Below are 22,290 nucleotides of genomic sequence, written 5' to 3'. Positions count from 1 at the left end.
AATCTGAGAACAGTGCTCAGACACGAAACCAAACCCGCCATTTTGTCAACAAAACTCAGTCAACAAAACTCAGAAATAACATTATAAATATTCACTTACCTTTGATGATCTTCATCGGAATGCACTCCCAGGAATCCCAGTTCCCCAATAAATGTTCATTTGTTTCGATAAAGTCCATATATATGTCCAAATACCTCCTTTTTGTTCGCTCGTTCGGTCGAGTAATCCAAAGGCGCTGTGCTCACGCAGTAAGTTCAGACGAAAAGTCAAAACAGTTATATTACAGTTCGTAGAAACATGTCAAACGATGTATAGAATCAATCTTTAGGATGCTTTTATCATAAATCTTCCATAATATTCCAACCGGACGATTCCTTTGTCTTCAAAAAAGAAAAGGAACACAGCTAACTCTCACGGGAGCGCGGGCCACTAAGCTCACGTCATTTTCTCAGTCATCTAATTCCACGAGCTCTTATTCTCTCCCCATTCAGAGTAGAAGCATGAAACAACGTTCTAAAGACTGTTGACATCTAGTGGAAGCCTTAGGAAGTGCAAAATGACCTCTAAGACACTGTATACTGTATAGGCAATCACTTGAAAAACTACAAACGTCAGATTTCCACAATTCCTGGATGGATTTTTCTCAGGTTTTTGCCTGTCATATGAGTTTTGTTATACTCACAGACATCATTCAAACAGTTTTAGAAACTTCAGAGTGTTTCCTATCCAAATCTACTAATAATATGCATATCCTACCTTCTGGGCCCGAGTAGCAGGCAGTTTAATTTGGGCACACTTCTCATCTAAAATTCCGAATGCTGCCCCCTACCCTAGTGAGGTTAACTTAATCAGGTAATATTAATTACAGAGAAAGGATTTTAGAGAATAGCATGTCATATCACTTAATCCGGCATAGCCAAAGACACGACACTACCCTCTCTTATACGTTTTTTTCAATAACTTTGTTGCAATTTTCACAAGTACCGTGTCATCAGAAAGTATTCATACTCCTTGACTTATTCCACATGTTACAGCCTGAATTCAAAATGGATTAAATATTTTGTACCCTCACCCATATACACACAATAGCCCATAATGACAAAGTGAAAACATGTTTTTAGAAATGTTTGCAAATTTATTGAAAATGAAAAACAGAAATATCTAATTCACGTAAGTATGCACACCCCTGAATCAAAACTTTGTAGAAGCACTTTTGGCAGTGATTACAGCTGTGAGTCTCTAAGAGCTTTCCACACCTGGATTGTGCAACATTTGCCCATTATTCTTTGAAAAATTCTTCAAGTTCTGTCAAATTGGTTGTTGGTCATTACTAGACAGTCATTTTAAGGTGTTGCCATAGATTTTCAAGTAGATTTAAGTCAAAACTGTAACTCGGCCACTCAGGAACATTCACTGTCTTCTTGGTAAGCAACTCCAGTGTAGATTTGGCCTTGTTTTTTAGTTTATTGTCCTGCTCAAAGGTGAATTCATCTCCCAGTGTCTGGTGGAAAGCAGACTGAAGTAGGTTTTTAGGTTTTCCTCTAGGATTTTGCCTCTGCTTAGCTGCATTTCGTACATTTATTTATGCTGAAATACTCCCCAGTCCTTAATGATTATAAGCATACCCATAACATGATCCAGCCACCACTATGCTTGAAAATATGGAGAGTGGTATTGCGTGGTATTGTATTTGCCCCAAACATAACACTTTGTATTCAGGACAAAAAAGCTAATTGCTTTGCCACATTTTTTGCAGTATTACTTTAGTGCCTGCAAACAGGATGCATGTTTTGGAATATTTAATTTTCACTCTGTCAATTGGGTTAGTATTGTGAAGTAACGACAATGTTGTTGATCCATCCTCAGATTTGTCCTATCACAACCATTGAACTGTAACTGTTTTAAAGTCACCATTGAAATCCCTGAGCAGTTTCCTTCCTCTCCAGCAACTAAGTTAGGAAGGACGCCTGTTTCTTTGCAGTGATTGAGTTTATTGTTATACCATTATACGTGTAATGAATAAATTCACCATGGCTCACAGAGATATTAAATGTCTGCTTTTTTATATCCACCCCTCTGCTAATAGGTGCCCTTCTTTGCGAGGCATTGGAAACCCTCCCTGGTTTTTGTAGTTGAATCTGTGTTTGAAATTCACTGCTCAACTGAGTGACCTTACAGATAATTGTATGTGTGGGGTACAGAGATGAGGTAGTCATTCAAAAATCATGTTAAACACTATTATTGCACACAGAGTGAGTCCATGCAACTTATGTGAATTGTTAAGCAAAGTTTTACTCTTGAACGTATTTAGGCTTGCCATAACAAAGGGGTTGAATACTTATTGACTCAAGACTTTTCAGCTTTTCAAGTTCAATACATTTGCTTTTCAAATGTAATTAATTTGTTACAATTTCTAAAACATAATTCCACTCTGACGTCATGGGGTATTTTGTGTAGGCCAGTGACAAAAATCTACATTTAATCAAAATGTGGAAAAAGTTAAGGTTTGTGAATACTTTTAAAAAATGTACTTGAAGCTATACCAAATATAGCTGCGAGCAGCAATGAACAGGGTTCATAGGATGACAGAAAGGACAAAAGATCAGTTTGATAACAAAGGAAGTACTCTACCATGTAGGAACTATATTACTTTATGTCCACTCAGTGAATCCATGACCATGTTGATTTCAATTTCAGTACACTCCACATTAGCGTTCAAAATACTTCAATACAATCTCACAGCTTTAATACTCTGACAGAGCAAGTGGTAGGACTTCCGGTTTCTCATTTTACCAAATACAAGATCCACTTTTCACTATGGGCAACAATATGTGATTGTACAGCTATACTAATCACAATATTTCACACTGTTTGCCTACCTACTTTTAATCGAATAGTCCGCTTGATCAATAGTTATTGCACTAGTATCTATGGTGCCTATGATGCTAATGACAGTGCCTTGTAAAAGTACTCATACCCTGTGGATTTCTTCACATTTTATTACATGTTAGAAACACCTTTGGGAGGGATTAAGGCTGTGAGTCTTAATGGGAAAGTCTCTACGAGCTTTACACACCTGGATTGTGCAATATTAGCCTGTTATGGCTAGGGGGCAGTATTTTCACGGCTGGATAAAAAACGTACCCGATTTAATCTGATTATTAGTCCTGCCCAGAAACTAGAATATGCATATAATTATTAGCTTTGGATAGAAAACACTCCAAAGTTTCTAAAACTGTTTGAATGGTGTCTGTGAGTATAACAGAACTCATTTGGCAGGCCAAAACGTGAGAAGATTCTGTACAGGAGGTACCCTGTCTGACCATTTCTTCAACTTCTTTGCCATCTCTATTCATTACAAAGGATCTCTGCTCTAACGTGACACTTCCTACGTCTTCCATAGGCTCTCAGAGCCCGGGAAAAACCTGAATGTCGTCATTCCAGCCCCAGGCTGAAACACATTATCACCTTTCTCAAGAGGCCGATCAAGGGACTGTGGGCTTAGGCGCGTGCACTGGCCGCCCCCGTCTTTGTGTTTTTTCCTCTGTTTGCCGAAAAGGAGATTGCCGGTCGGAATATTATCGCTTTTTTACGAGATAAATTGCATAAAAATTGATTTTAAACAGCGGTTGACATGCTTCGAAGTACGGCCATGCGCGCGACCCTGATTTACCATTTCGGATAGCTTCTGGAACGCACGAACAAAACGCCGCTATTTGGATATAACGATGGATTATTTTGGACCAAACCAACATTTGTTATTGAAGTAGCAGTCCTGGGAGTGCATTCTGACGAAGACAACAAAAGGTAATCAAACTTTTGTAATAGTAAATCTGATTTTGGTGAAGGGTAAACTTGCCGGGTGTCTAAATAGCTAGCCCGTGATGGCTGGGCTATGTACTTAGAATATTGCAAAATGTGCTTTCACCAAAAAGGTGACATATCGAGTGCATAGAGGAGTTCTGTATCTATAATTCTTAAAATAATTGTTATGCTTTTTGTGAACGTTTATCGTGAGTAATTTAGTAAATTGTTAGTAAATTCCCCGATAGTTTGCGGGGGGTATGCTAGTTCTGAACGTCACATGCTAATGTAAAAAGCTGCTTTTTGATATAAATATGAACTTGATTGAACAAAACATGCATGTATTGTATAACATAATGTCCTAGGTGTGTCATCTGATGAAGATCATCAAAGGTTAGTGCTGCATTTAGCTGTCTTCTGGGTTTTTGTGACATTATATGCTAGCTTGAAAAATGGGTGTCTGATTATTTCTGGCTGGGTACTCTGCTGACATAATCTAATGTTTTGCTTTCGCTGTAAAGCCTTTTTGAAATCGGACAGTGTGGTTAGATAAAGGAGAGTCTTGTCTTTAAAAAGCTGTGAAATAGTCATATGTTTGAAAAATTGAAGTTTTTGTATTTTTGAGGAATTTGTAATTCGCGCCACGCCTATCATTGGATATTGGAGCAGGTGTTCCGCTAGCGGAACGTCTAGATGTGCAAGTCTTGCTATTGATTTTCAAGCAGATTTAAGTCAAAACTAACTTGGCTACTATGGTTGACAAAAAACTGTAAATGGGAATACATTCTTGACTTACAAAATCTGAGTTTGCATGAAATCCAGACCTGTTTTGTGCTGGTATTCTACTCCTTGTAGTTTGTGTCATATGACAAACTTGTCAAGACAAGGAGCAGCAGAGTGGAATGTTAGCACAAACATACTGTTACCTGTTTTTTTTACCTTTATTTAACTAGGCAAGTCAGTTAAGAACAAATTCTTATTTTCAATGACAGCCTATAAACTGCCTTGTTCAGGGGCAGAACAACAGATTTTTACCTTGTCGGCTCAGGGATTCAATCTTGCAACCTTTCGGTTACTAGTCCAACGCTCTAACCACTAGGCTACCTGCCACCCTGTTAGTGATAAGAGGGAAATCCAGTGTGAGGAATATTCAACCCTGGGCTTGTTTATTTGCATTCTGTCTCGTAGGCTAATTTTACATTGTATATCCTGTTTCTCTCGCCCTTAGCCAATAAATCTTGTGTACTCAAAGGGACAAACACCTATTTAACATGAACATAACAGTAACCAGCCTTGAAAACTTACACAGTTTAAAATTAATAATGTGGTCTTCATGTGTAAAAAAACCCCAAAAAACTACTTCTGACACATTTAAATACATTTAACATGATTGATGTTAGCCTACTCACTGCAGGGAACAGAGACATTGTTTTCACAGAATATTAGGTTACAGTACTCACAGTGTCTTCATCCTACTTCCCTCCATGGTGTCTCCCCATATTCAGAATGTATGGCAAATATTATTTACAGACCAGATAATCAAGCAAATAATCTAGACCATCAAAATACATATTGTCGAGTGTAGACTAGCAAACTGGAAAGTTAGTCAAGGTAAGCAGCAGCAATTTAGTTCAGTCTCCTCCCAGAAGGGCACGGCCGTATTGTACCATGGGTGTTTGTGGGAGTTACTCAATCTCATATTTCCTGACCACCTTTGATATATACATTACCGTAAGTTTGGATTGAGTAGGTGTGTCCAAACCTTTGACTGGTACTGTGTATATATATATATACAATGTTTGTGGCATTGTCTAGTCAGTTCAGTGCAATATATATAATATATATATATATATATATATTTTTTGCACTGAGCTGACTAGACAATGCCACAAACATTATCTAACGTAAAATGTCAGTTAAAGTACTAGCTCAGCACTGGGAAAAAATATAATTTGTTCTGTCAAACAGTAGTTACCTTGCCAGCTAGATCAGTAGCCAGTTTCTGCTCTCCTTGCTTTTACAACTCGGAGAAAAAGTTCAACACAGACAGCAGCTGCCTCTGTTCATCTCTCCAGTGCTGGTCCTATACGCCAGCCTTTCAGAAGCTTTGCCTTCACACAGCCAAACCGGAAAACAGCCTACCCAATTGCACTGAGGTGTCCGCATGGTCTTAACGCACAACGCAGCCTTGTTTTGCATCTCAGTGGAATGATAAAACAGGGGGACGACAAAAAGCAATTTCAGAATGTGCGGGGGTCATGTCCCCAGTGAAGGTTGCGCCCCTGCAGTGCACTCCTTTTGACCAGAGCCCTATTCTCTATATGAGGAATAGGACACATACTGGATGTTAATGTGGCAGGACAAAGATCATTTTTACTCACATCAGTGTAGGCTTACTTGTACCTGGTGTAGATGATAGCAATGGTGGATGATGAAACCATATTCTGCCACCAAAATGGCTCCCTATTCCCTATATAGAACACTACTTTTGACCAGAGCCGAGGGAATTAGGGGTAAATGATCACATGATACAGCTCTCAGTAGGTTAGCAAATATATTTTAATATATAATATTTATATTCATTTTAGCACAATGACAAAATGGCATCATTTCAGTTTAGTCTCATTTAAATCAGGACAAAAGCCACATTTTGTCACGTCCTGACCAGCATTAAGGGTTATTTGTTGTTGTAGTTTGGTCAGGACGTGGCAGAGGGTATTGGTTTTATGTGGTTCGGGGTGGTGGTGTATGTAGTAGGGTGTTTTACTTATTATTTCCGGGTTTTTGTCTATGTTCTATGTTTTGTATTTCTATGTTCTTTCTGGTTTGTTGTATTTCTATGTTTAGGTTGATGGGGGTTGGACTCTCAATTGGAGGCAGGCGCTTTCTCGTTGCCTCTGATTGAGAGTCCTATATATGGGTAATTGTTTGGTTTGGTGTTGTGGGAGATTGTTTCTTGTTTTGCTGAGTGTGCATGACAAGACAGCCAATTTTTTTTTCTTTCTCTTTTCCCCTTCTTTCACCAATAAAAGAAGATGAGCATTCATGTCCCTGCTGCGTTTTGGTCTTCGCCTTACGACAACCGTGACACATTTATAGGTATGTACTTATTTCAATACATATTCTAATACCTTGTCGTTTATTTATTTGTTGCTGTCATTGGAAAATAAATAATTAGAACTTTCTTTTGGTCCTGTAAAAGAAAAATCCTAATCCAATCTAACAGCATATAGCCTATGGCATCCAGTGGACGATATAACAATAAAACGTGTTGTAATGGTTGTGACAGTTTTCCAGGCTGACTACATTGCAGATGCATGCCAGATCGCACAATGCATGGATAGGTGTTTAACATTTAATCTAACCCCATCAAATGATATAGCAATCTGATGCCCAAATGCACAGTCCATGACGTGGCACGCAACTATTGGTAAATGCAGTGCAATGTCTGCAATGTGATCAGCCTGGAACATGACCAATCTTTTATCACATGGTTAGAACAGAGTTTCAAGACGAGCAACATAGGAGATGCTATACGGACACGCCCGACGCCCAAATTGATTATGTATGTCGCAAATTGAGAGTCAAGTGGAGACGAACGGATTCGGTTAAGTCAGTTCATTTAGTCAGTCGTCCTGATGAGCCCTTCCCAGCTAGCTTACCGTATAGCCTCTCCCAAGCCACATCCCTCATTCAGATTGATGCAACATCCTGTCATCTGGGTAAGAATGAGACCGTTTCATTGGCTAATCAGAGAGAACCTGACCTTTGACCTGTATTTACCAAATGGTAACCACATTTAAAACAGCCAGATAAAATGCAGTGATCCATAAGGAAAACCTTATCTTACTTGTATTCACTTCTGAGGCTCAAAATGACTAAAAGGAGGAAAAGATTATGGTCATGTGCATTTGGATACCTCCTGCCTGCTTTATACCACACTGCCTGAGTTCCCCCGGGAAATCTAAAGTTCCTACATGGTAAAATCAAACAGTTAGATGCCTCTATCTAGGCTACGTCCCAATTATCTATCCCTCCTCCTGTGTGGACTTGTTTACCTCCCTTTGCTGATTTAAAGAAAATGACTGGCCCATTTCTCCACCAATACAGTGTTTTTAGATATGTGGGAAGAAGTGAACAAGTGTACACTTCGGAAGAAGGAGATATCATTGGGACGCAGACCCTACTCTATCCAACCCAAGCACAGGAATGGTGTGACTCATGACCTTATGATGACCTCTACTCACATTGACGGACCACACCACTGCAGTTACGATTATTACATTTTAAAAGATGAACGGAAACATTTTAGTAAGTAAAGGTGATTTTGAAAACCTAATGTGATCAATATGCATGTTCCTACCCTTAAAACTGCTGAAAACCCATATTTATGTTAAAACGCTTAGAAAACTGCCTCATCTGACTAATGAGTGCCGCCATCTTAATGACGTCATCAGTCGAGTGGTTCCTCTGACAGGCAGCCCAGATTACAATGCATGTTAGTAGCCTCATTGTTTTCATTTTGATAACAATAAAAAAATATGAAAATATGTGCCTTTTTTAGAAGGATATCCTGTTAGAGACTAGCCAGGTAACATGGCATGAATGATAAATTGAACAACAACAAAAATGTACTGTGCAAAGGGGGTTATCATAGCTGGCGAGCTAGTCCAAAACCACGGCAAGCTCAGTTGACATTGATGGATATTTTGCTAGCTAGTGATGTTAGCAGATCAGCTTGCTACAGTGCAGGATTTTACTATGGATTTTGGATTTCACTATGGACATTGGCAACATTATTAGGTAACTTGCTGCAATTGATTTAATAGGAGTGGACACTTAACAACCCTACTGTCTGTAGCTAACTCTTTCAGAAAAGACACCTAGTTAGCTAGCTAGCTTGCATTGACTGAATATTCATTTTTCTAGCCAGATGTTTCTAGCCCAGCTAGCTAGCTAGCTAGCCTCTCATATGTTTGGCACATCTGAAGTCCCTCACCGCAAATCATATTGATTACCGATTTATGGTTATTATACACAATGTTTTTCCTTCTAAAATTGGTAGTTTTTTTATTAAATTTTATTCACTTCTTGATCAGAGTCTTGATAAACCCATTTAGAGAGTTCGGCCAACTTTTAGAATGGAAAGCACATTTGAGCATTCTATTTATCCATTCATGACAAATGTTTGGATTGTAATTGTAATCCTAGATGTTCAGTTATAGCATTGGTGAAATGTAGACAATTCAATGACCTGCTATTTGTCAATATTGCCCATGTAATAATGGGGAGCTAACATGGCTGGTGATTTGTCAACATTTCTAAATATACGTCTCTGACACCGGCACGAGGGGAGTTCAACAAAGATTTCATTTGCCGCGAACATATTATTCTACCTAGTAACAATTTCAGATGAACGATTCAAATGAACATTCCAGTGTTACAGAGAAGCCGTAAACAGCACGTTTTTGAAGGGATTACTGTGGCAGTTGAGCAACAATATTCAAACAGAAAAAGATTTTTGCTATTTTTACTACATGTAATAGAACGTCTACATCACCACATGATTATTTGTAGTGGAAGTTTAGACCAGCAACAGACTTTAATATGCTATTATGTTTCCCGCACACTACCTGTTGGCTGTTAGCTAGCTAATACCTGTTAGCAAGCTAATGTTAGTGAATATTTGCAGCTAACACAAACCAAAATGGAATGTGTTAGCTTCTGTTAGCTAACAATCGCAAACAGTTCACCTTGTTGAACTCACCTCTCACTGAGCACCTCATAAAATGACATACAAATGCAAAAGCACACACTTTTAAAATGGTTTCTTACAGCCACCAAAAACGTCCATCTTCAACTTCCGTCTAACGAGGTTCCGTCCCGATATTCACACTAATATACTCCACATACATTGGAGCAATGTATGTGGCCTATCTGGAATGCAATCTAGATAGTATGCTAGTGTGGATTTTTGGAGTGTAACCTCTGAGAGATTGTTCAGTACACATACCATTTTTGGATTCATTCATGTCAACAGCACATATAAGCAACTAAACTGAAGTTGGCACTTTTTTCTCTGGTGTGAAAGCTTGCTTAATGTAAACATTTATTTGTCAATTTTCACATTTGTTATTTAGTCCTAGAGGCTTGAATAGAGATGGTTTAAAAAAGCATGTGCACAATTAAAAATAATTTTTGCTCTCTCACTCTTTTTCTAACCCAATCTTTCTCTTTCTCTCATGGTTCAAAGATGAACAGTGGTAATTGTAAAATCAAACATGTTTGTCATTGCTGTTTCTCCTTAACAAATCTTTCAGACATTCAACATCCTCAACTTCACTAATTTCTCTCTAACAACACAGAACTCCACACAAACATAGGCTAGGCAGGTTGTGTTGGCTATTGTACAGCATCATGTGCAAGTTGTGAACATTCAACACCTTAGAAGTTCTTTATTTCAGTACTTAATGGCAGATGGTTCCTTCCATAGGATTCTTTGGAAACAGAAACTGTAATCCATGTTTCGGGTTGGTTTCATGGTAAGGAACCATGTAACCATAAGTTGTAAAATATTGAATTCATCCTAAAACCTTTGTAATCTATAGTTCACCAGCTACTTCAAATCCAACTCAGACCCTTGATTCAATCTATTACAGATAAAGAAAAACCACAATGTGGGGTCGTGCACTTTGTTAACACTTCTCGAAAGTGTAAACTGCTAACCTGTAGAAACCCATTAAATCCGATAAGCCCAGTAAGTTGTTCCTCTCGCAGACCTTATTGTCATTGGATATTAAGACGAGGGTCTTCATCCACTAGTTCACTGCACTTCACTGACCCCAAATCCCCCCTCCTCTGTCTCTATCTATCCATGTGGTCACAACTGCAGATCAACACTTTATTCTACAGGAGAAAAAAAAATTAAATGAAGGAACAAACTTCTGAGTGAGAATACGTATTTAGAGTTCTTTTGATTTTTGCTTTTCTATCCAGTGGCCTACCAATTGATCATTGCATTTCACGACACAACAAAGAAAAGCATTTCTATCAAAAACAATGACAATAATCCGATAAAAACAACAAAGCCACAACAATGATGTGAAGGGATTATCACAATGGATCTTCTGTTGTAATTTAGCAACTGTCTGGATAATCTTGGGTGTATTTTGGGTGTGTAGTCCACCCAAAAAAAGGAAGATCTTTTTATTGTCACATACACCGGATCGGTGCAGTGAAATGTGCTGTTTAACAGGGTCAGTCAACCATAGTAGTTTGATGCCCCTGGAGCAAATTAGGGTTAAGAGCCTTGCTCAAGGGCACATCGACAGGTTTTTCAACCTTTCGGTTACTGGCCCAATGCTCTAACCACTAGCCTACCTGCTGCCCTTAAATACATCAAATGATAAGAATAAAAATAAATGTGAAATAAAATACTGGAATATAATCTGTTTGTTGTTTTTTAAGAAAAGCTGGTCATATCTACTAATTATTAAAAGCAATGCAACCTCTAAATCCATATATAAAGATTAAAACATGGATAGAGAGCTAAATTGAAGTGTGGTCTCTGTAATATAAATTCTTACTCAACATCAGCTAAGTGACACGTTTTTATCCCATGATTTGTCTCCAGTTAGTTAACATATCAGGATACTTAAAAAAATACAAAAACAAACAATATATTGGCATTAAATACATTAATCCATTACAAAACAAACACATGGATATACATTCACAATATATATGTACAACCTAATAAAAAAGAAAAGAAAAAACGTAGGAAAATTAACTACTTTAAAATTCCTTCAATCATAATTTAAGTGTATTGAATGCAAACTAAGGGAAAAGGGCAAGGTAAAACTCTTGTAGTTTGAAAAGTTTGAATTTAAATTGTAGTTTGATGAGCTCATTTTAACGGTAAGCTTTGTTGTACATCTTAAAAATATAATTCTAATTTATGAATGTCTTGGTTATATTCTTAGATATTTGTCATATATGCTATATTTATTATTATTGTTGTTATTATCATTATTATAGTTTTTTGTTGCATTTTTTAATATATATTTTTCTCAGCATTTCTTTGTAACTTGATATGTAATAGGTACACAGAATTCCAAATTGACATCATTTGTGAGTGATATGTAGTTATTGTATCTGCCAATGGCCACATAAAAAGCTAAACGATGTCATACACATAATTTCTAACCAATCAGAAAGATATGAAATCCACACAGAGCCTTATGGGTTTGAGATTTTACCATAGGTATAGAACATTAGGCTGATGTCATAAAGCCCCAATGAATCAGAATTGAACAATTTCTCTGCCTTCTTAGCTACGACCAGTTCTATCAATTTTACTGTACTTGGCATATGTAAGCTTGGATTAAAAAGAAACCAAGAAATTAAAACGTCACCTAAGAACCTATGGTTGTATCTCACACAGTGTGAGTCCTTCCTTGTTGTCTTTGCATTGTAGCCAATGGGGAAAGGACTATATCAGAGTTGCCATTGGGAGGGAGGAAGGGAGTGGAAGAGGATATGTGGAAGAGGGGGAAGTGAGAAAGAGAGAAAGGTGCTTTCAGTGTTTTTTTCTGAGAACAGGAATGAGGGGGGGTTGCATTCTTAGTAAAACATATGGCAACTTCCTCACTGCTTGAATTCATTTTCTGGGCTGAAATATAAAAATATGCATAGGCTACAGTAGCTACAACAACACGTAAACAATCCCAAATACAAATGTGTTTAGATATGAGGAGAATCGTGAAGGTTGGTCCTTATTGGTACAGGGCAATTGATTTGTATTATTGAGTTTATCGGTGTGTGTGTGAGGTTTACCCATCACTCTATCTTCTGACATCCTACCACACAATCGCTAACATGGCACAGTCCATTAACCATTGTGGAATTCTGACATGAAAAAAATACCTAAGCAACATGGTCACAAACACGGATTCAAACATCCCTACTTACAGTTTAAGTATCTTTTTTAACACACAAAACAAAAACAAGACAAAAAAACACCTCCCTTGCGATCCTCTTAAAAATCTACAAAAAAAAATATTTAAAAATATGTATTTTTGTTTTTGGACACTTTGTTTATAACTCCCTATTACTGTTATGACAATTTCTCTGCTTTTCTTCAGAGCTGTTAGTAGTAAGTGAAATAGTAAGCCTAAGAGGATCTATAATGGTCATCTGACACAAACTCTTCCTCCAGCAAGGTGAGCACATATCTACCCTGTCTACCAGCACCCACAGATCATAGCGGTAAGTACAACTGATTGCCCTTGCCTGCAATACGAACTGCTGCTCCCTAGCAACAGATAATCCTAACCATAACCCATTCAGCACAAATTACAGTAGATTAGAAGTCGCACCAAACAACAGATCTAGGATCAGATTACACATTTTGGCACAGGGTTCATTAACAGCAGCCACCGCTTCACCATAAAGGGGTGCTGGCTTCCTACGGGGGGCTTGCTTGGCAATCAACCTTACAAACAACTCGCCCTGAATATATTTACAATACTATTTTTGACTCAGTTCAGTAGTTTGGGACGCATTCATTAGTATCAGAGTAGGAGTGCTGATCTAGGATCAGTTTTGCCTTTCAGATTATAATGCATAATGATTATATAGACAGGGGGACCTGATCCTAGATCAGGAATCCTATTCTAAAGCGTTTCATGATTACAGTCCCTGGTTTACATAATGGGGATAATATATGTGAAGGTGTATATATCAAAGATAAGTGCATAGGATACTAATAAGTTCCAACACTATACGTTTAACAGCGAGCAATACAAAACCAGATCACAGAAACTGCGATGGAAATAAAAGTCTTGGTCATTGGCACTTGGGGGTAGGGAAAGAGGGGGTGTGGGGAGAGGTGCGTTTCGAGGCAATAGGAGAGAAGGCAGTTTTTTCCCCCAAAGAAAGTGGTGGCCGTGACTGTGCAATTATAGAGTTTGTTTAGGTGTTTTTGAGATCTTAGGACCCCCGTGAAGGTTACTTCAGGATCAGGAGCCCTCAGCTCACACACTTATAATCAGTATCCCTGCCTAGACACTTTAATTTGGCAGACATCTACACAGACCAGTCGTGAGTCGTGAAGCCCTCAGCAAAATAGTCCCCCTTTTATACGAGTGAGATTGAACGTGATATGTACTGACTGTACAAGTGGAGGCTATTTTGTAAATGACGTCGCTGAATTCAAGCATCGGTAGGGTAGTCAGTTGTACGAGGGTATGTTTGGCAGCATGGTGAAGGATGCTTTGTTGCGAAATAGGAAGCTGATTCTAGATTTAATTTTGGATTGGAGATGCTTAATGTGAGTCTAGAAGGAGAGTTTACAGTCTAACCAGACACCTAGGTATTTGTAGTTGTCCACATATTCTAAGTCAGAACCGTCCAGAGTAGGGATGCTGGACGGGTGGGCGAGTGCGGGCAGTGATCGGATAAAGAGCATGCGTTTAGTTCTACTTGCATTTAAGAGCAGTTGGAAGTAGTGTTGTATGGCATTGAAGCTTGTCAGGAGGTTTGTTATCAGTGTCCAAAGAAGGGGCAGATGTCTACAGAATGGTGTCGTCTGCGTAGAGGTGGATCAGGGAATCACCAGCAGCAAGAGCAACATCATTGATGTATACAGAGAAAAGAGTCGGCCCTAGAATTGAACCCTGTGGCACCCCATAGACTGCCAGAGGTCCGGACAGCAGGTCCTCCGATTTGACACACTGAACTCTGTCTGAGAAGTAGTTGGTGAACTAGGCGAGGCTGTCATTTGAGAAACCAAGGCTGTTGAGTCTGCCGATAATAATGCGGTGATTGACAGAGTCGAAAGCCTTGGCCAGGTCGCTGAAGATGGCTGCACAGTATTGTCTTTTATAGATGGAGGTTATGATATCGTTTTGGACCTTGAGCGTGGCTGAGGTGCACCCATGATTTCATAGCGGAGAAGGTACGGTGGGATTCGAAATAGTAGGTGATCTGTTTGTTATCTTGGCTTTCGAATTTGATTTAGACAACCCCTTTGAAGGTGCAAAATATTTATTTTTATTGTGAAATAAGACAAACTGAACTTGAGCGTACATAACTATTCACACACCCAAAGTCAGTACTTTGTTTCCCCTTAAACCACTCGAGTGTTGCTTTAGCAGTATACTTAGGGTCATTGTCCTGCTGGAAGGTGAACCTCTGTCCCAGTCTCAAATCAATGGAAGACTGAAACAGGCTTCTCAAGAATTTCCCTTTATTTAGCACCATCCATCATTCCATTAATTCTGACCAGTTTCCCAGTCCCTGCCAATGAAGGATATCCCCACAGCAGGGATGGTTTTCTCGGGGTGATGAGGGATGTTGGGTTTGTGCCAGACATGGTGTTTTCCTTGATGACCAAAAAGCAACATTTTAGTCTCATCTGACCAGAGTGCCTTGTTCCATATGTTTGGGGAGTCTCCCACATGCCCATTGGCGAACACCAAACATGTTTACTTATTTTTTTTCTTTAATTAAGCAATGGCTTTTTTTCTGGCCACTCTTCTGTAAAGCCCAGCTCTGTGGAGTGTATGGCTTAAAGTCATCCTATGGACAGATACTCCAATCTCCACTGTGGAGCTTTGCAGCTCTTTCAGGGTTATCTTTGGTCTCTTTGTTGCCTTTCTGATTAATTCCCTCCTTGCCTAGTCCGTGAGTTTTGGTGGGCGGCCCGCTCTTGGCAGGTTTGTTGTGGTGCCATATTCTTTCCATTTTTTAAATAATGGATTTAATGGTGCTCTGTGGGATGTTCAAAGTTTCTGACATTTTTTAATAACCCAACCCTGATCTATACTTCTCCACGTTTGTCCCTGACCTGTTTGGAGAGCTCCTTGGTCTTCATGGTGTCGCTTGTTTGGTGGTTCCCCTTGCTAAGTTGTGTTGCAGAATCTGGAGGCTTTCAGAACAGGTGTATATATATTGAGATCATGTGACACTTAGAATGCACACAGGTGGACTTTATTTAACTAATTATGTGACTCCTGAAGGTAATTACTTACACCTGATCTTATGTAGGGGCTTCATAGCAAGGGGGGTGAAGACATATGCACTCACCACTTTTCCATTTTTTTTATTTTTTGAAACAAGTTATTTTTTTTATTTCACTTCACCAATTTGGACTATTTTGTGAATGTCCATTACATGAAATCCAAATAAAAATCAATTTAAATTACAGATTGTCATGCAACAAAATAGGATAAATGCCAAGGGGGGGAATACTTTTGCAAGGCACTATGTGGGAACTCCTTCAAGACTGTTAGAAAAGCATTCCAGATGAAACTGGTTGAGAGAATGCCAAGCGTGTGCCAAATTTTCATCAAGTCAAAGTGTGGCTACTTTGAAAATTCTCAAATACTAAATATATTTTGATTTGTTTAACACTTTCTTGTTTACTACCTGATTCCATATTTGTTATTTCGCAGTTTTGATGTCTTCACTATTATTCTACAATGTAGAAAATAGTTAAAATAAAGAGAAACCATTGAATGAGTAGGTGTGTCCAAACTTTTGACTGGTACTCTATGTGGACACCCCTTCAAATTACTGGATTCGGCTATTTCAGCCTCACCCGTTGCTGACAGGTGTATAAAATTGACCACAGAGCCATGAAATCTCCATTGACAAACATTGGCAGTAGAATGGTCCCGTCATAGGATGCAACCTTTGCAACAAGTCAGTTCATAACATTTCTGCCCTGCCCCTGGTCAACTGTAAGTGCTGTTATTGTGAAGTGGAATTGTCTAGGAGCAACAGCAGCTCAGCTGCGAAGTGGTAGGCCTTGCAAGCTCACAGAACGGGACCGCCGAGTGCCGAAGCGCGTAAAAATCAACTCTGTCCTCTGCAACACTCACTACTGCCTCTGGATACAACGTCTGCACAACAAACTGCTTGTCGGGAGCTTTATGAAATGGGATTTCATGGGCAAGCTTAAGATCACCATGCGCAAAATCAAGCATCGGCTGGAGTGGTGTAAAGCTCGCCGACATTGGACTCTGGAGCAGTGGAAATGCCTTATCTGGAGTGATGAATCACGTTTCACCATCGGGCAGTCCGACGAACGAATCAGGGTTTGGCGGATGCAAGGAGAACGCTACCTGCCCGACTGCATTGTGCCAACTGTAAAGTTTTGCGGAGGGTCTAGGGCTGTTTTTCATGGTTCGGGCTAGGTCCCTTAGTTCTAGTGAAGGGAAATCTTAACACTACAGCATACAATGACATTCTAGATGATTCTGTGCTTCCAGCTTTAGTGGCAACAGCTTGGGGAAGGCCCTTTCCTGTCTCAGCATGACAATGCCCCTGTGCTCAGAGCGAGGTCCATACAGAAATGATTTATCGCGATCAGTGTGGAAGATCTTGACAGGCCTGCACAGAGCCCTGACCTTAACCCCATTGAACACCTTTGGGATAAATTGGAATGCCGACTACAGGCCAGGCCTAATCCCCTAACATCAATGCCCAACCTCACTATTGCTCTTGTGGCTGAATGGAAGCAAGTCCCCGCAGCAATGTTCGAAAATCCAGTGGAAAGCCTACCCAGAAGAGTTGAGGCTGTTATAGCAGCAAAGGGGGGACCAACTCCATATTAATGCTCATGATTTTGGAATGAGATATTCGACAAGCAGGTGTCAACGTACTTTTGGCCATGTAGTGTATCATTTTGATATCATGCATGGTCAGTCCATAACTCTGTTCATGAATTTGAGTGGTTTAATTTATCCAGCCCCATCCCTCAGCTCAAGGGTGGGGAGTACACTTTGTTGTTTCTACTGTTGATTGCCACTTTAAGCAAGAGTTGTCTTTTGCATGGGCTGCGTCTCAATCCACCGCATCTGCCGATGTAGGCCTTCCGCTTCTGCAGTGGAAGGTGACAGAGCTACAGCAGTGTTTGTCAGACCAGGAGACAACCGAAAATAGGTCTTCGAAAATAACTGTAGTGTCCAAATAGTATGATAATAATATGACCCCACCATCGAAAGGTGAGACTCTCATGAACACGTACGTTGGTTGTTTTGCTCTAGGATGTCCTAAAGCCTCATAAGACTCATCTGAAAGTAGCCCAGTACCAGTTAAAAAAATGAATGGAAGTACATTGCATTCGGAAAGTATTCAGACCCCTTGACTTTTTCCACATTTTGCTACATTACAGCCTTATTCTAAAATGGATTAAATACATAAACTTCCTCATCAATCTACACACAATACCCCATAATGAAAAACAGTTTTAAGAAATGTTTGCAAATTGATTTTAAAATAAAACCGAAATACCTTATTTATATAAATATTAAGACCCTTTGCTATGAGACTCGAAAATGAGCTCAGGTACATCCTGTTTCCATTGATCATCCTTGAGATGTTTGTACAACTTGATTGGACTCCTCAGTCCAAAAAAACTGTTTTTGCTTTGCTATTATGGGGTATTGTGTGTAGATGGATGAGGGGGAAAAAAACAATTGAATCCATTTTAGAATAAGGCTGTAACCCAACAAAATGTGAAAAAAGTCAAGGGGTCTGAATACTTTCCAAATGCACTGTATATATGGAAGTAGTTTAGTGCCAAAAAGGGGTTAAATATGGGTCACAATGTTTTCTATAATTTCCTGATCTTTCTTATAGCTCTCAGACACTTCAAAACAAACTTCCTGTTAGTCAAAAAACAATCTGGTCACGTCTCCAATGGACGGGCCTCTGCACACACGCCTACAGTAAATCATTCAGGCCAGCGCCATATACAAAGAATACAGGGTAGAAACCACGATTTAGGCTACCTACCAATAGGTTGCTATAGCCTACATATTTATTATGTTTGTCATTCTATTGTTTTCATGGAATTTTAGTGGTAATTAGGTCTAAAACTCTGAACAAATATATAACCACAACATGTAAGGTGTATGTTTCATGAGATTAAATAAAAAATCCCAGAAAATGTTCCATATGCAGAAAAAGTGTATTGCTCTCAAATTTTGTGAACAAATTCGTTTACATCCTTGTTAGTGAGCATTTGTTCTTTGCGAAGATATACCATCCACCTGACAGGTGTGGCATATCAAAAAGCTGATTAAGCAGCATGACCATTACACAGGTGCACCTTGTGCTGGGGACACTAAAAGACCACTCTAAATGTGCAGTTTTGTCACACAACGCAATGCCACAGATGTCTGAAGTTTTGAGGAAGTGTGCAATTGGCATGCTGACTGCAGAAATGTCCACCAGAGCTGTTGCCAGAGAATTCATATTTATTTATCTAACATAGACTGCCTCCAACATAATTTGAGAAATTGGCAGGACGTCCAACCGGCCTCACAACCACAGAGCATGTGTAACCAAGCCAGCCCAGGACCTCCACCTCCGACTTCTTTACCTGCAGGACCGCCTGACAACTGATGAAACTGAGGAGTATTTCTGTTTGTAATAAAGCCCTTTTGGGGGAAAAACTCATTCTGAGTGTCTGGGCCTGGCTCCCCAGTGGGTGGGCCTTGCTCCCAAGTGGTTGGGCCTATGCCCTTCCAGGCCCACCCATGGCTGCACCCCTGCCCAGTCATGTGAAATCCATAGATTTGGGCCTAATGAATTTATTTAAATTGACTGATTTCGTTATACAAACTGTAACTCAGTAAAATCGTTGAAATTGTTGCATAGTGCGTTTCTATTTTTGTTTAGTATAGTTTGCCATCTATGAACATGTTGTTCAATGCGTTCCTATGGACTAAGGTCAAATTCAATGTTGAATCAAATAATTGGTGTGTGTGTGTGTGTGTGTGTATGTATATATATGTATATGTATATATATATATATATATATATACTGCTCAAAAAAAATAAAGGGAACACTTAGACAACACATCCTAGATCTGAATGAAAGAAATAATCTCATTAAATACTTTTTTCTTTACATAGTTGAATGTGCTGACAACAAAATCACACAAAAATAATCAATGGAAATCCAATTTATCAACCCATGGATGTCTGGATTTGGAGTCACACTCAAAATTAAAGTGGAAAACCACACTACAGGGTGATCCAACTTTGATGTAATGTCCTTAAAACAAGTAAAAATGAGGCTCAGTAGTGTGTGTGTGTGGCCTCCACGTGCCTGTATGACCTCCCTACAAAGCCTGGGCATGCTGCTGATGAGGTGGCGGATGGTCTCCTGAGGGATCTCCTCCCAGACCTGGACTAAAGCATCCGCCAACTCCTGGACAGTCTGTGGTGCAACGTGGTGTTGGTGGATGGCGTGAGACATGATGTCCCAGATGTGCTCAATTGGATTCAGGTCTGGGGAACGGGCAGGCCAGTCCATAGCATCAATGCCTTCCTCTTGCAGGAACTGCTGACACACTCCAGCCACATGAGGTCAAGCCTTGTCTTGCATTAGGAGGAACCCAGGGCCAACCGCACCAGCATATGGTCTCACAAGGGGTCTGAGGATCTCATCTCGGTACCTAATGGCAGTCAGGCTACCTCTGGCGAGCACATGGAGGGCTGTGCGGCCCCCCAAAGAAATGCCACCCCACACCATGACTGACCCACCGCCAAACCGGTCATGCTGGAGGATGTTGCAGGCAGCAGAACGTTCTCCACGGCGTCTCCAGACTCTGTCACGTCTGTCACATGTGCTCAGTGTGAACCTGCTTTCATCTGTGAAGAGCACAGGGCGCCAGTGGTGAATTTGCCAATCTTGGTGTTCTCTGGCAAATGCCAAACTTCCTGCACGGTGTTGGGCTGTAAGCACAACCCCCACCTGTGGACGTTGGGCCCTCATACCACCCTCATGGAGTCTGTTTCTGACCGTTTGAGCAGACACATGCACATTTGTGGCCTGCTGGAGGTCATTTTGCAGGGCTCTAGCAGTGCTTCTCCTGCTCCTCCTTGCACAAAGGCGGAGGTAGCGGTCCTGCTGCTGGGTTGTTGCCCTCCTACGGCCTCCTCCACGTCTCCTGATGTACTGGCCTGTCTCCTGGTAGCGCCTCCATGCTCTGGACACTACGCTGACAGACACAGCAAACTTTCTTGCCACAGCTCACATTGATGTGCCATCCTGGATGAGCTGCACTACCTGAGCCACTTGTGTGGGTTGTAGACTCCATCTCATGCTACCACTAGAGTGAAAGCACCGCCAGCATTCAAAAGTGACCAAAACATCAGCCAGTTAGCATAGGAACTGAGAAGTGGTCTGTGGTCCCCACCTGCAGAAACACTACTTTATTGGGGCTGTCTTGCTAATTGCCTATAATTTCCACCTGTTGTCTATTCCATTTGCCCAACAGCATGTGAAATGTATTGTCAATCAGTGTTGCTTCCTAAGTGGACAGTTTCATTTCACAGAAGTGTGATTGACTTGGAGTTACATTGTGTTGTTTAAGTGTTCCCTTTATTTTTTTGATAGTGTATATATATATACTTTTTTTTCCCTTCCCTACAGGGGTCCTAAAATTCAAAATCAAACTGCAAAATGATCCATGGTATGACCATCTTAAAAAAATTCCATATGTTAGCTTAGCAGAACCCCCCCCCCCCTTAGACTTGTATGGGATAATTGATGTGCATTGTCCATGTAAAATAAATACATTGATTTTGTTCGAAATTTGGCCCAGTCCATATATGCCAATTCCCTCGAGTGTAAAGTTAATCAATCATCTTATAATTCTGAACGTTGTTGACTAATGGCTCAATTTAATCCATAATGCTGAAGTTCTGCATTACAGCGTGATTTGATTTTAAAGGCAATGTGTTCGTGGAGACTACATTCACGGTAAATGCTGCATGAGTCGGCTCAACAATAAATTATCTTTACATTTCAAGTGCGCTATAGCACTGAACTTCGGCAATACAAATGTATACCGATACAAAATGGAAAATAAAAAATTGGCATTGTCGTTACCTTTGTCTGTTAGAACCGTCTTCAATCTTTTTGTGGGAATCACAGCCGAATCTTTAAAGGAACGCATGATATCACAGTTACATTATCTGTAAAACTTCAGAGAATCAATTACTTTTATCTGAAATAAGGTTAATCTAAAGGTACAACCTTTTTATTGCATGCATTTTCTGGTTAATAATCGTAGGTTGCTACTTTATTACCTGTCTTGGTTCGTGTAATGCAGTGGCTGGCCCTGGATGATGTGTCCTTTTATAGTCAAATTTGAGTTGAGCCACCCACATTCAAACAGGTTCAGGTTGATGTTTTTCCCCTGTGTAGTTAGTCTCTATGCATCAGTCTGTGCCAAGTTTCCAAGGTAAACTGGATGAACTGGACAGATTGGATGCCAGTGATGATTAATATGTCATTCTTAACTTCAGTTACATTTCACTGTAAATCAAACCGAGTTGGATGGTTGTGAATGGTGCTTTGTTTCTTTTTCCTGCAAAATGTGCAGCATTATCACAGGAAATGCATTAAGGTATACATGTATTTCTAACAAAAATATGAAAGTTCCTGACTGTATATCTTACTGG

General features: G+C 39.9%; 1 protein-coding gene across 3 annotated transcripts in view; it reads right to left on the bottom strand.

The window, feature by feature from the left end:
* Positions 1-21,954, bottom strand: part of LOC106577950 (sterile alpha motif domain-containing protein 9-like) — a 53,637-nt gene extending 31,683 nt beyond the window's left edge. Inside the window, exons 1-2 of one of the 3 annotated variants that reach the window (XM_014156429.2) lie at positions 21,916-21,954; positions 21,716-21,766 (exon numbers count right to left, since the gene is read on the bottom strand). The gene's annotated coding sequence lies outside the window, so the exon portion shown is untranslated. Of the gene's footprint in view, positions 1-5,264; positions 5,445-5,779; positions 5,910-21,715; positions 21,767-21,915 lie in introns of those variants that run through there. The other 2 variants (XM_014156431.2, XM_014156430.2) reach the window with 2 other exon arrangements.
* Positions 21,955-22,290: the final 336 nt, after the last annotated feature.

This window comes from Salmo salar, chromosome ssa18 (genome assembly GCF_905237065.1).
Source record: "Salmo salar chromosome ssa18, Ssal_v3.1, whole genome shotgun sequence".
NCBI classification, from domain to species: Eukaryota; Metazoa; Chordata; class Actinopteri; order Salmoniformes; family Salmonidae; genus Salmo; species Salmo salar.
This window is presented reverse-complemented; position numbering and strand designations above follow the sequence as displayed.